Here is a 16,445-nt window from a genome sequence, read left to right as displayed (position 1 = left end):
ATAACATAGAAAGTCTTCTTATCATATGAAAATAATCATTTTTATTACGCTCAAGTGACCAACAAACCAACGCCAACTTTTCATAGAGCACTCAACCACTCTACATAAGAGATATGAAAAACAAGGACACCTCAGCCGTTTAAGACACCTTAAGAATCAACCCTGGCAGTACACCATGTGTCCCCCATATCTTGTAGAAAATTTTTAAGGTATGAAAGCCCCATGCAGCTGGACAGAACCATGGTGATGTTGTTGGGTCGCACATGAATGAAGCCAAAATACAACCGCCGAAACAGAAATATTGGTCGACCCCCTCCAAAGTGTACTTCTAAATAAAAGAATAAAAAAAACTGCACAATCCGGCAAAGATTACCGGTATATAAGACGGCGGACGACTGTCTTTTTGAGAAAAATAAAGACGTCTTTAATGCTGTTTTTTACGGTAGTATTTTTCTATTTCACCTAATTAAATATTTAGTAAAATTCGTAATAAATTTCTTGGATATTCAGAGCGGAAGTATGAATGACAAAACGTAGACCATGCTTAAAAAATCCCTATCCAGATTTCTGTTGCTCAATACTTCCTATACAAAACTTTTTGTCAGGGAAGAAGTTTGGGTGTGTTGGTGGGATACATACAGACTGGGATAGATAGCGCAAAAAACGACACAGGGACAAGCAGAACACAGGACGAGCGCTAACTTTCAACAGTTGATTTATTGCAGCTGGTGAATATATATATATATATATATAAATATATATATATATATATATATATATATTTATATATATATATATATATATATATATATATATATATATATATATATATATATATATATATATATATATATATATATATTTACTAGGACGCCACTGCAATAGAACACACTGAAGGGAAGGAGGAAAAGACAGTCATGCGACTACTATGCCCAAAAATTCAAGCTCTTTCCTTGATAAAAGTATATACTGCGTGCTAACGCCCTCGTCACCTGCTCTGGCTGTCTCAGCTGCTTCAACAATTTCTCTCGTAATCTTATTCTTGTGGCGATAGACAACAACAGTTTGTTTTAATAGCGGGAAGCATAGGTCAAGTAGTGATCAGATAGATCACTACTTGATCCGGCTGCCAGTTCTCATGTAGATTGCCGTTTTGACTGTTCAAACCCTGCTGTTAGCTGTATTCTTGCCTCATTCAATGAGTATTATAGGCCACTGAATTTCCAGCGCAGTGCAATATCAGGTATTTAGACTTGCGTTTGCATTTCAAAGCTGAGCACGTGTGTTGGGTATATGAGCCCAGAGCTAATAAGCCGCCCTTGAGGTACAGTTCTGCACACTCTAAACTCATAAAAAGAAGTATCGTACGTTCTTTCTTGTCATGCGCTCACTTGCTAGATGAAGGCCTTAGTAAGCAGGTGGCTCGTCTGGAAGCAGCGAACTATCCGAGACATATCATTATCTCGGTTGCTGAAGGCCTGCATCGTCAAAGGAAACTAACTTCACGCATGAGCGATGAGCAGAGAGCGGATGACGAAAGAGAAAGGAAAGAAGAAAGGGACAAACGAAAAGTGGCGGTAATTCCCTATTTTCATAAGGTTTCCCACAACCTAAAGAAGGTTGGGCAACGTTCTGGTGTAAACGTTGTGTTTACAGCACCTAATAAACTATTGAGGTTGAGTGTGATGAGCTGTCCCATGAGGAAACGAAAGCCTGGTTGCGCTACCGCGCACGAAGATCCTGTTTTTACATGCACTCGCAATGTTGTGTATAAGATCCCACTTTCGTGTACTAAGTGGGCCAGACGGGCAGATGTTTAAACGTGCGTCTGGCGGAGCATAGTAACAAAGTGGAGAGCATCGCAATAGATGGGCATCTGGCTGCCCATTGTAGAAAATGTGGCGCGAAGGCACCATGCTTCCCGCTATTAAAACATACTGTTGTTGTCTATCGCCACAGGAATAAGATTACGAGATAAATTATGGAAGCAGTTGAGATAGCCAGAGCAGGTGACGAGTGCGTTAGCACGCCGTCTATACTTGTATCAAGGAAAGACCTTGAATTTTTGGGCATAGTAGTGACATGACTGTCTTTTCCTCCTTCTTTCAGTGTGTTGTATTGCAGTGGCGTCCCAGTGAGTATATATATACTCACCAGCTGCAATAAATCAATTGTTGAAAGTGAGCGCTCGTCCTGTGTTCTGCTTGTCCCTGTGTCATTTTTTGCGCTATGTATCCCAACTTTTTGTCAAGCCTGAAAAAAAAAAAACCCCGCAAAACACGAAGTGCTGCCCTAGTAGTCGCTAGGCGCGTTTTTGGCAAGCTCGGCAAATGCTGCAGGAATAGACAGTAATTTGATTACTTTGAGTCAGACTACGGAGCGTCCGTAACAGAAAATGCGCGGTGTAAGCTTATAAAACTAGAAGAAGAAAACTTATTTTAATGAGAAACAATGCCATCTGGGCACTCCTTTTCCAATACTTGCGTAGAAGTTTTTCTTATAGTGTAATGGCTACGCGAGAAAAGTGGGGTATTTCCTAATTTTATCGACGCTTTCCGAAGGGGCAGATCATCAAGCGGCGGTGCGTTGGACCTGATGTCCTCTATCTAACAAAATGAAAGACGTCTCCGTCTCGTACGGACTGTATTTCTGGATATTCAAAGTACCTACCACGCCAACGTCTTGCACCCCACGATTCTCCAATCGCTTGAAGATCTCTGTTTTGGTGGCCGGATTTATGCGTGGCTGTACAGTTATCTTTTCTTTAGCACTGTTTATGCTTCTTTCGGCCTCCTAACTTCACTGAGCCTTATTATATCCCATTTACTGCCTTCTAATTCCTCCAATAGCACTGCTAGACTCGCCTCACTAGATAACGTTCTAGCGTTAAACGTTGCCAGGTTCATATTCCAACGGCGGCCTGTCCGGAGCCAGGGATTCTTAGCGCCCTCTGATGCGTCGCAGGTCTGACCGCCGCCGTGGTCAGTTGCTTCGCAGCTGGAGGTGACTGAGGGCCGGGGTTTGATTGTCGTGTTCATATAGGAGGTTCTGCCCAAGTACTGCACCAGAGTGGCCAATCCTGCTCTGCTGAGGGAGTGCGTTACCGGTTCTGGTCACCGGGATCAGGCCACACTCCAGGCCTGTATATGCAATTTTATCAACACGCGGATTTTTTTTTATCCGGTAGAAAATTGCCGGCACCGGGATTCGAACCACGGACCTCATGCACGCGAGGCGGGCGTTCTACCTCTGCGCCACCACTGCACGAGGCATTACGGAACCAGGGTGTAGACGCGCCGTATGTAAAAATACTGAAAGATATCTATAGCGGCTCCACAGCCACCGTAGTCCTCCATAAAGAAAGCAACAAAATCCCAATAAAGAAAGGCGTCAGGCAGGGAGATACGATCTCTCCAATGCTATTCAAAGCGTGTTTACAGGAGGTATTCAGAGACCTGGATTGGGAGGAATTGGGGATAAAAGTTAATGGATAATACCTTAGTAACTTGTGATTCGCTGATGATACCGCCTTGCTTAGTACATCAGGGGACCAATTGCAATGCATGCTCACTGAACTGGAGAGGCAAAGCAGAAGAGTGGGTCTAAAAATTAATCTACAGAAAACTAAAGTAATGTTTACCTATTATGCAAAATAGAAGTGAGGCGTGCAGACAGGACTCAAGAGTATAGAAGTGGACAACACGAACGCCGACTATCAACTGAAGGGAGCACTGAGGCGAAAAAAGAAAGAAGACACAACTCATTTGCGCATGCTCAGGAATGGTAACACCACGTGTCAATCGGGTACACGTGCCGGTCTACGTGAGAGATAACTGTTAGGGCACTTATTCTCTTCCTTATGTAGAGTAATCGAAGGCTGACTCACGCCCGCACTTCCACCATTATAGATATGCCAAGCCTCTACCATAAGACGCGTATATTCATTCCTATGCCTGTACAATATCGCGCATTCATCTGACTCTGGCGTGGAGTTACAATCTCGGCAATGTAGCGAAAGATTAGAAGGCGATCCACCGGTTAACGACCTTCTATGCTCCATTAGCCTCTGATTGATACACCGTCCCGTTTGCCCTACGTAGAACTTTCCACAGCTAAGGGGAATTTTATACAGCACACCCATACGACAGTCAGTAAAACTGTTGTTCTTATTGTGCTTTACTGGACAAATATCTGTTCGTTTTTTGCCTTTTACCCGCTCCTTTTTATTCTGTACGGCAGCGCATATCTTACCTAGCTTATTGGGAGCAGTGAAAGCAACATTACCATCATATCTACTAGCAACTTTTTTAAGCCTGTGCGACACTGAATGAATATACGGAATAGCCACTACTCTTTTTTTGCTATTACTGTTTTCTGTAATCACGTCCGTCCCTCTCGAAACCGACTTCTTTAGGCGCTCAGCCACAGTGGCCACCGCTACACTAGGATAACCTGCTTCTAATAGGCGCCGGACCTGCGCATTAAAACTGGCGCTCAATTTGTGCATGCAAGATCTGGAGAGGGAAGACTTAAGGCACGGCATGGGAATTCCGTTTTTTACTAATTTAGAATGCTTGGATTGAAAGTTTAGCAACGGCTTCGAAGATCTTAGGGAGTACTGCCAACAAACATGATTTTGTTTGAAGATCAAGGAAATGTCAAGAAACTAAAGTACGCGTCGCTGAGGTAATTCCTTAGTAAACTTTAATCCTCCCCCATAAAGTTTAAGTTGCTCACTTACTGAGGTAGCAGAGCAAAACGAATTCTTCCCTATTGCAGAAAATCAGGTAATCATCAACGTAACGAGATAGCTTGATAACGCTATCACCTAAGGCTTTCTCTAAGCAGTTGTCAACCTTACTCAGGTAAATGTTGCTAAGAATAGGGGGCAACCTTTGAGCCAATACAAATGCCTGATTTCTGCAGAAAAACGCCATCTCTCCAGCCAATCAGCGTCGACTTCAAATACATTGAAAGAATTTCTAGAAAAGCTCTTGTGGAAACACCGCATCTGTCAATAAAAGCCGACTCTTGCACGTGTTCTTTAATGCACTCATTTACGAAATTTAGCAACCCGCCATGCGGCAAGGAATAATACAGATCTTCGATATCCACACTAAAAGCTGTACAACCACCAGGATTTTCCTCTCTCAAATACTGACCTAGTGCCTGAGAATTACGTTGGCCAAAGGGGTCTGAAAAAACTAGTGTAGCTAGGCAGTTCTGTAGGTAACTAGCGACACAGACCTGCCACGTCCCTTTCTCTGACACTATAGCACGAAAAGCAATTTCTTGTTTATGGGTCTTGGCCGAGAAAAACAGTTCTAAGGTGAGGGATTGAGCTGGATTCAGGTGAGGATAAAGCTGAGCTAGTTGGTAAGGATTCATTATGCAAAATAGAAGTGAGGCGTGCAGACAGGACACAAGAGTAGCGAAGTGGACAACACGAACGCCGATTATCAACTGAAAGGAGCAATGAGGCGTAAAAAGAAAGAAGACACAAAACTCATCTGCGCATGCTCAGGAATGGTAACACCACGTGTCAATCGGGTACACATGCCGGTCTACGTGAGAGATAACTGTTAAGGCACTTAATCTCTTCCTTATGTAAAGTAATCGAAGGCTGACTCACGCAGTTCCACCATTGTACGATTAAGTAGTACGATGTATGTATGTACGATTAAGTAGCCCGGATCTTTCCAGTAATGAACGGCACGCGCGTTATTAGAGGGCGCACTCCAAAGGGTGTAAACTGTTCTATGCTGATAACGCGCGTGCCGTTCGTTACTGGAAAGTTCCGGGCTCGCAGCGTTAAAGAAAGGAAACGCATCAAGGCAGATGACGATTATTGTTGTGTGGCAGAAGGGGCACGCCAAAGGGTGTAAACTGTTCGTAGAATGTACTAGGAGACATAAATGCCTAAGAAAGTGGAACGGGAAACGACGCCGCGGTAGCTCATTTGGTAGAGCATCGCACGCGAAATTCGAAGGTTGTGGGTTTGGTTCCCACCTGCGGCAAGTTGTTTTTTCATCCACTTTTATTTCCATTAATTTATCGGTTCTTTATGTTCATTTATGAAGCACAAGTAATTTCCCCTGTGTTGTCCTTGGTGTCAGTGTTTGTTGGCTTCTCATTATATATATATATATATATATATCCGCACCTTCATTGTTTTCAGTGCATTCTTTACCCGAAGTGTTCCTTAGTGTGGTTTCTACACATTTAGAGCCAACTTCAACTAAATATTGGTAATTGAGTTTCCAAATCGAAAGACTTTTTCTCTCTAGCGATGCCAGACCTAATTGCACCCCTAATGCAACACGGCTTTAAGCAGGTCATCAGCGTGGCTGCAATTTTTTGACCTACGCAGACTCAGTGTGCACACACCTCAAGCGCGATGTCCAATACGAAATGTAATTCCTACGCTTAGTTGTCGCAGCTTGCTGCCTGCGATCAAGCTAGCATAGCGATAGCCCAAGAGGTGCTTGTATATCTAGCTAGCTTAACGCGTGGTTATGAGTATCCATTAACTACTGACGCTTATTTATTGCGTGCAATAGTGTTGGATACAAGGTTGTGCGTACAGAAAGTACAGTAAAAATGAACAGCGCTACATTTAAACGCTGCTCACGTGAAGAATAACCGGTAAGCACGCATTATTTAGCTCCTGTAAGACGCACGTGGTGCCAGCGCATAATACTAACGTCATAAAGCAACAACCACCATTTTTATGACCACATAGTTGCTGTATCTAGGAGAAAGTAAAATAAACAGGGAATATTCCTGCTGGCCTTGAAACGACAAGTATTTAAAAGGCGCAGAGACCAGCGGGATCATTAGAGCTACTTTCTGCAAAATACTTTGTCCGAGTGTCTCCATCTTTCCTTCTGTTTCAAGCATCGTATATTATAAGCACGAACGGCTGCTCTTCCAGAAAACGCTGGTCACAATCCAACCTCCCACCGAAACAGATACATCCGCTAATGCTCTCATTCGCCTGTCATCACATACAGTCGCAAAAGGCGTACGTGACGTTCCTGCAGGAAAGATGCAAGAGAAAAATGTTACGTAAGACAATCCTCCGTTTTCTCACTTTGCTTGCTCAGTGGCTTTGTGCTGGCATGCGGAGTGCGTGCCACAATAGCCAGAGAACGAGACAGAAAGTGCTGACGCATCGCGAGCAAGCGGAAGCGAAAAGGCAACCGCACTGATCGAAGTTGGTCGATAAGCCCAAGTACCGGCTCTTGGTCCCGCGAACAAATCAGCAAGCCTAAGTGTAACAGCGCGTTTCTTCGTCCGCTGGAAACGACCGAGGGAAAATAAAGGACGACGACACGCCAGAATCACCGACACCATCCGTCTTTTTCTCGCTTTTCCGTTGAGCCCTCTTTCGGAGCCCTCTGTCTCTCATTGTTTCGTCTGTAATTTGTAGCGGCATGGCTTGGCTGGCCGATATAGCGTTCACCCTCAATTTACTCTTTGCTTTGCACGCGTCATAGCTATAGCGCAATGTGCGATGCGCTGAGTTCATCGAGTTTTCTCGCTGTTAGCTGCTATAACAACGAAAACAGTTGCCTGTAGCGTGAATATATCAGACGGAGTCGACTTAAACTTTTGAGCAGGAAATAACACGCAGCGTGTGCGTCCCCCTTCCACATCTTCAAGTCACTTTGTCGCTGGCCTACTCACTGATTTATTCGAGCTGCTTGAGATAATGTTTTAGGCTGACCCCACATGCAGCATGGAAATTTAGAATATTGGGTTCATTGTAAAAAGGATTTGAGCTTAGACTGCTTTAGTTTAAGAAACTTTTGTTTAGATTTTCGCTTCAGTCAGCCAAGCACACTGCCTCGACAGCACGTATATGTTTAAGGGATGTGTAAAGCTGTTGCTATGAGCAAGCGGGAAGACGGTGGGGCTATTTGGTGCTGAGAATGCTAGCGCCTCTAAATGCTCATAGCCGTTTTAGAATGTCGCTCGCTAAATATCCAGTCGCATGGATATTTAGCGAAACCTTTTTCGAGAGTGTGGGAGCGTCCCGGATTTTTCGGCCATCGGAGAGGCACAATAATTACTGGCGCGCTACCTCCAAAAGGAATACATAGATGGAAGCCTATAAATAAGAGGACCTTAAACTTGAGCGGACATAAATAAAAAGTGGAAATTAGCTACATGCATTTTACTCCATTTTGTTCATATGACGGGTAAAATTGGTTGTATATCCGCTACAATTTCTAAGAATTACAAAATGCAAATTCCTGAGGGCTATTTTATTATTTTATATTCATTTAATCAAAACAGAATAGAAATTACATCATCGGCCAACATCTGCAGAGGTTCAGACAAAGATAAAGGTGGTGAATGAATCAAAAAAAGGTAGCCTTGAGTTTTTAAGCAAGTGTGTTTTGTGCAAAAAAATACGAGGACTTCTGTAGCGCTCCTTCTCGCTTGCAACACTGCCAAAAGTGCAGGGCTAAATTCGGAAGGAAAAATAGGTTTCACGTTACACTTCCTGGTAGCAGCCCACAAAAACACGGGCGCATTCGAAATTTCGAGAATGACGAAGCAGTGGCAAAAATTATTAGCTTTCGCATTGGCTCCTCTTATGCTCGAACGTTCTCACGGGGCAATAACGCTAATGCGATGGTGGCCCACCGGGAAAAATGCTATCCATCAGTACCCGACCCCGCGTGGCATTTATCCGATAACGATGTTAGGGCTGCAGAGGCGCTACGTCAGCAAAGCAATATTTTTTTATTAGTGATTTATTAGCTGGCAGTCATCCACGAAGTTTCGTATGATGTACTTGCGCGGACCACATGGCTAAAGTGCGCATGCAACATAACGATCCCGGCGAATTTCATTACGCGTAGCCACTTTGCAAAACGTACGTCTGCTTCACGGAATGCCCTCGCAAAAGCGTGCGAGGAGTGCTTCACTGATCTTGCATATGCAAACAGCCCAAGCTTATGCAAGCAGGTCCGCACGTTCCTTGCTCCGTTATTAGCTTACTTGTTGCGTACGAACGGGACATGCCGTAGACACCTACCGGCGCAATTCGAAGCTAGGCGGCAGAGAGGAGAGCAGCGACAGCCGCAGGTGCGATACTTTGAAACTGCACTCATAGGCATGCTTGCTTGTCTTTTCAGAACATCTTCGGGGGTGAGTCTACGTTCTTTGTTTCTATTAATGTGCAGTGCTTATTAAAAAGGCCGGTGCTCACAATGGGTTCTGCACAACTACACAACAAGCGTAAACCAAAAGAAAAGTAAAATGTTGGAAGCTACATTTATGAACCTAAAGAAAAAATGCTACGTGTCCCACTCAGGTTTCGTTTTTGGGTAAAATCTCCTTGCTTTCGGGGGAAGGACTAAGCCATTTCGTAACACAACACCGCGTCTTTATTGAGCGGACAAAATATCTTATATAGCAAAATGGGTTAGCTGAGTAAACAATATGAACGAATAAAACAGAGTACATGTGTGCACATCAATTTACCCACCCTGTCGCTCTTCTTAAAAGTGAAATTTTTGTACAAGTCTGTGTACTTTGTAGACCAACGAAGCTTCGAAGGAGCATCGAGCGGCTCTTCTGTAATGGCACGGAATATCAGAGGCATCTTGAGTAATTAACAGGATGTACGCTTCCGGTCATCTGCGCTGACCTCTTGGAAGAGATATATCTCTGCTGGATAGCCCAGTGTTATGTCTTCCAAGCCGGCTGAATCCACTTTGCGCTTGTTCCGTGAGTACGTCACCCTACAGGCAATGCCATCAAGTTGAAGCTTTGCTTTACCGCTTACAGCTTTGTTTGTGGCTATACAGAATCCCACCACAATGCTGACGATGCCCTCACTCAACTACCTGCCCGCTGTGACCTTTGACGCCCCCACAGGAGGTTTACCCCCTAAAAAAGCAGGTGACAGAGTATGTAACCGCCGGTCTACGCAAGACTGTAATCTAATTCATGAGTTTTTTTTATTGACGCTTTCCGTGAAGACGGTAGCGCGCGAGATTCGCAGTGGTTGGGATGCTAGAAAAACCAACGAATGACAAAAATTGATACCTTCGAGGGAATATGATGGAGCCGAGGATGACAACGATGACGAACCACCTGGTGTACCATGCGTCCTGCGTACAGAAAAAAAATTAAATTAACAGAATCGACAGAATGACTGTCGACTGTTATGCGATTGGCATTTTAGCAATGTGTTACAGACCGTATTTCTAACGTGACGTATATGTAGCACCTCCAGTAGTCATTCTCTCGCTTCTGGTGCTTCAGCTATACTCGAGATAGTCCAGTGTCGTCCCACTTTGCTATGGCGCTCGTTTGTCAAGGTTGGCCATGAGTATGGTTGCATGCCGACGACTGTATGACTGTAGTAAACTGATATTAGACTATGAAAAATGAGAAATGACGTCATTTAAACGACAAGGCAGTGTAACAGCGATGGCGTCGCGACAATGAGACGACCATGTCTAAATGATGAAGATGGTATGATGACAACCACGTCATCACAACGATATGAAGAAAATGGGGAGCAGACGAGTGCATCACGTTGGTATGACAACTGGATAATGAAGCTGGAATAAGTACAGTGGCACGGCGACGACGGCATTATGACGACGACGACATTATGACGGCATTATGACAACAGGTGCATGATAGTGACTGTCCATCGACGATACAATGACAACGATGACATGACAATGGCGGCATACGTATCAGTAACGAAATTCACCAACAATTAAGACGATGTCTAATGCGAAATGTGTGCGCCACTCGATACATGCTCTATTTTTCAATATACTGGCTGGCGCGGACAATCTGTCTCGTGCGGAACGTTGGAGATGGAGCTAATCGTGATGCGGCTACCTCGCTGATCGGGAGATCGCGAGAGGCAGCGCGTGTGTGGCGCGTGGGCGTGAGTCACAGCAGCCGCGGCAGACAGACCTCCATTCATCTAGCGTGTTATTTCTACATATGGTATCGGTGGCGTCATCGGTAAACAGACGACGCACGCTACTCTGGTGCCATTTCGTAGTCATCGTCCCCGAAGACCCGGTCTTGCGCAGCCCTGCGCTTTTCTTCTCAGGCTTTCACCATACCCTCCACCTCCGCTTTCTCTATCATGGTTCCGCTGTACCCTCCTCCTACACTTTCCTCCTCGCGTTCTCTTGGCTATTGCCGTCTTTTATTCCCCGCTATGCTGTGCGCTCGCTGTTTGATTGTTTGCTGTGCTTGCTCGCTTGGTTACGCCGAGGACGCCGAGGGAAGCCGAGGGACGCCGATGTTCGCTGCAGGAACGGGCACCTAAGAGCTGCTCTCTCAAAAAGAATTGACGTTGATGGAGCAACGAAAGTGGTGGGACGACGACGGAGTGAAGACGATGATATGACGACGAAGATATGACGACGATAGTAGGATGACAACGGCACGACGAAGTCAGAATGGCGACGTTCGAGCGACGACGACGGCATCACGGCAACCGTATCAAAATAAATGCATGAAAATGGCTGTAGGATGACGACACAATGACGACTAGTACATGACAACCGTATGAGGACAATGAGATAACGACGAGCGCATGACGACAATGGCATGAAGAGAGTTGGATGACGTAGCTGTAGTGGCGATGACGGAAGGAACACGACGGCATCGCGATTTCGGCGTGACAACGAATACATGACGACTATATCACGACGACGGTTTGACGACGACACCATGACTCGATTGGGATGACAAACCTGAAATGATGATGGTGAAATGACCAGGACGACGTCACATACACGAGGACATGCATATAGTGGCAGAATCTATTTCACAACCTGACTCACTAGGTCCGCGTTGAAGACGGGACGGTGATTGCGTGACGAGAGTCTTCACGAATCCAAAATGACGTCGATGGAACCACCATGACCTCATCATGACCATAAGCACCTACTTAGTGCCCAGGAGTAATTAACAACTTGGGTCACTAGGTTGGCGTTGGTAGATAGATAGATAGATAGATAGATAGATAGATAGATAGATAGATAGATAGATAGATAGATAGATAGATAGATAGATAGATAGATAGATAGATAGATAGATAGATAGATAGATAGATAGATAGATAGATAGGCAGGCACGCTTAGAACAGCTGAAGTAGGCAAAAATTGCTAATTGCATTAGTACAGAAAAGTGTAGCACTCGCACCACTTGCAGTGAATGGTGGTTGGGAGAAAGAGACTGAAAAAAGTCTGAAGAAAAGGACTGTGAAGCCAAACATGCATCGCGATAGCAAATTAGTGGACAGTTATAGAAGTAAGGATATTAGTATTATCGCCCTTAAAAACTTGTTAACATAGGCCTACTAACTAAATTACCAAGATGCTGTCACGCGTGCTCAAGCAAACATAAACACATCTCGCTCGATCACCGCGGCAACCGGCTGACAGAACGCTGACTTGAGTAAACGCAGCAGCAGAAGCGAGTGAAGTGACATTCGTGCTAGTCTATAGCTTCAGGGCGAAGCGAGCGCCGAGAACACACAGCACGCACAAAGCTACGAGCCACCGATGCACCTACATTGGCGGACAACTCTGTGGCAATGAAGGAAAAGCTACGGGGGCGGGGCTTCTGCACATATGTTACCGCGCCAGGTAGTCCGCCAGCATTTGACAGTACTTTTGCTTGCTTGGAAAAGACACTGAATCGACGCAGCTTCCACGTGCGACGGTTTCCCGTTTGCCCTGACGCGGAAGGGAAAATCCGCAAAATAAATAAACACTTACGTTCAATGGTGTGTTTTATCTTAGTGGTGTGTTTTATCCTTTCCAGCTTAAGCTAACGTGGTTGGAAACATCAGAATCTTTTCAGAAGCGCTTTCACTTCTGCGCGCTTTGCCTCCGTAGCTTTTGATTCATTGCCACAGAAAGTGGCAATGAATCTCATTGCGATAAAGGAAAAATTCATTGCCGCACCCATCATTATCGATTCTTTTCTTGAATGTATTTGGATTTCCTTGAAGGGTGCAGCATTTGGTGTGACCATTGGCGTTTTTGACCGTCCACCCGACATGTCTGGCGCGTTTTGCGATGAGTATCTTCGAGTGCTGAGCGAGGTGTGCGCGCTTTTTCCGAGGTCAATTATCAGATTTGCCGATTTCAATTTTCCAAGCATCGATTTGTCTACGCTCTATCTATCGGCCACGGATGCGGCCGCACATACCTTTCTCAGCACTTTTCTTGACTTTTCATTAATCCAACTTATTAGTCAACCAACACGATCCACTAAAACTTCTGCCAATATACTGGACTTAGTTTTAATTAATAATCCTGATAGATTTTCCGACATAACTCATGAAGCAGGCATAGCGGACCAGGGTGTTATAACTGGATGCATTAACTTTTGCGTGAGCAAAAGAATAATTACCAAAAAGAAAATAAGGTGTTACGGTAAAGCCAATTTCGACGCAATTAACAATGAATTAACAACATCTTCAGGTCAATTTTTGCATGATTTTCATTCACGCTCCAGCGAACAGAACTGGCTCCTCTTTAAAGCCACCCTCAGTTCACTCATTGACACTTTCATTCTTATGTTATCCATATCCTGCAAGAGCAGTTCTCCTTGGTTTACCAACAAACTTCGGCGGCTTAATAACAAAAAGAAAAGACTGTACAGGCAGGCAAAGCTGACTGGTCTCGCGAGTGCCCATGATAAGCACAAAGCGTGTAAAAAGGCTTACAAGGCATTGCTAAAATCTACTCGCCATAACTTTTTTTCTCATGATTTACCATCCATGCTAAAAAATAATGCTCGTCGCTTTTGGCGTGTGGTGAACCCTGTAATTCGCACTGACATCATTCTCACTGATTCTTTATGGTGTTCCTATCCCCAATTCAGATTGCGCTCAACTTCTTAATGATATGTTTGTAACCATTTTTACTCATGAAAACGTTAACTAATTGCCAACTTTAAAGACATTAGTGGGAATCACAATGCATGAGATAGTCATCAGTGAGGCTGGTGTTTTATCTCAACTAACCAATCTTAATATGTCATCTAGCGCCAACCATCTAGGTTTCAACAATAAAATTTAAAGAATACATCACATAGTATTTGTTCAATGTTAACCGCTGTATTTTCCCAGTCACTATCAACTGGTGGTATTCCTAATCACTGGCGCATTGCTAAAATAATACCCATTTTCAAATCAGGCGATCATGCTTCTCCCCTTAATTGTCGTCCCATCACCCCATTTGTAAATTACTCGAACATATCATACACAGTCAAGTCATCAACTTTCTTGAAGACCATAAAATTATTTTTATGCATCAGCACGCTTTTCGCAAGGGCTGCTCATGCGAAACCCAACTTGCCGGATTTATTAACGACATACACGCACTAATAGACGCCGGGTTCCAAGTTTACGCAATATTTTTAGATTTTTCTAAGGCATTTGACCGTGTTCCACTCGATAGGTTGCTACCTACTGTTGCGTTTGGAGGCGATCCCACCGCTCGCAACCAGTTTGTTGCGTACTCCAGGGTAGCGTACCGTACTGCTGCCGAGAAGTAGCGCGCCTGCCTATCGAAACTCGACCGACATTACTTATTGGGTAGCGTGGCATTGTCGGCGGGCTGCAGGCATCCGGTAGATCATGGCAACCGAGCAAGGGCGAGACGATTTGGTAGTGCGAAACTTGCACGGTTTATTCAAAGGTAGTTGAAAGAAAATAAGAAAAGCATGAAGTATGAAGTATAACAAAAGTACATTTTGGAGCCCCTTAAATAGGCTCTCTACAAGTGTGGGCGGGATCTTGCTTCCGTCGAAGACACGTGACAGGCACCGAGAGAGGGCCCCTCCTCCTGCAATACCGAGCACGGGAAGCAGAAGTCGATCCTCTTTTCGACGAATCCGGGGAGAAGGTCGGGTGAATGACCTCTCCGGCGCCGTGGGGTCCGGCCTGTAGAGGGTATGGGGATGACGTATCACCCACGGTGCCACGACCATGAGAGGGGAAGGCGATGACGTATCCCCCACGGTGCCAAGACCATGAGAGGGGAAGGGGATGACGTAGCACCCGCGGTGCCACGATCATGAGAGGGGAAGGGGATGACGTAGCACTCACGGTGCCACGACCATGTAGAGGGTAAGGGGATGACGTATCGCCCTTGGCGTCCGGCCATCCCTAACACTACTTAAACTTTCACAGCTGAACATTCACCCTACTATAATTGCATGGATCACCGATTTTCTCTCATCTAGAATTCAGTTTACATAAGTTAACAATTCCAATTCATGTTATGCTAATGTTACGTCTGGAGTTCCACAAATCAGCGTACTTGGACCTTTACTTTTTTCTAATTTATATTAGTGATTTACCCTGTTGCGTGTCATCCAAAATCAGACTATTTGCAGACCATTGTGTAGTTTATCAATGTGTAACAAATAACTATGATAGCCACTTATTACAAACTGACCTGGACGCAATAAGTGCATGGTGTTCTAATTGGTTAATGCCAATAAATATTTCCAAAATTAAACTCATGTCTTTCACCAATAAACCACGAATTCCAACCACCTACTCCCTTGATGACAACCCTGCGGAACTCGCGACTACTTACAAGTACCTTGTCATCAATCTTCAGTCAAACTTATCATGGAATAATCATATTAATCTTACCCTTGCCTCTTCAAACCATACTCTCGGACTTATTAAACATAACTTAAAGGAAGCCCAAATGCATGTTAAAAAACTAGCATACACAAGATTAATCCGCCCTAAACTAGACTGCGCGTCTGCCATCTGGGATCCCGAACAAACTTATATCATCAGTAACAGAACCTTCCCGAACCACGCTGCCTGATTTATATTTTCAAATTATTCACGTTACACCAGCGTCACCTCGTTAAAGCATACAGCCGAGTTGGAAAACTTAGCACTGGGCCGTAAAATTTCTCGCCTACCACATTTCCGCAAGCTTTATCACCTTCCATCACCTCACGATGATTTCTTTCAGTCACTGCAAGTTATTTTTCCACGTCGTGACCATCCATACAAAGTCAAACGCATTAACTGCCAGTCATTACAGTATGCATATTCGCTCTTAGCACGCACAATAATTGAATGTAACGCCTTACCATCACTTATTGCCACGGAACAAGACTTGACTAAGTTTCAACAAATTATTCGCTCACGACTTGTCGACTAATCTTACTATTATTATTTTTGCGACATTTATAGTGTTTTCGATATTTGTTGGTGTTTTTTCTTGCAGTTGGCTTATGTTCTCCTAATATATACTAATGTTTTCTCTGTAATAACTGTAACCTAATTATCTTGTATATTACCTACGTTTCATTGTATTGTTACTTCTGTTACAATCTCTTGTTTTTAGTATGTACAAACTATGACCAGTGCCTGTGATCGCCCCCCCCCCCCGCCCTCATGT

This window comes from Dermacentor variabilis, chromosome 2, assembly GCF_050947875.1.
Source record: "Dermacentor variabilis isolate Ectoservices chromosome 2, ASM5094787v1, whole genome shotgun sequence".
NCBI lineage: Eukaryota > Metazoa > Arthropoda > Arachnida > Ixodida > Ixodidae > Dermacentor > Dermacentor variabilis.
The sequence above is the reverse complement of the archived record's forward strand: the minus strand, read 5'-3'. Positions refer to the sequence as shown.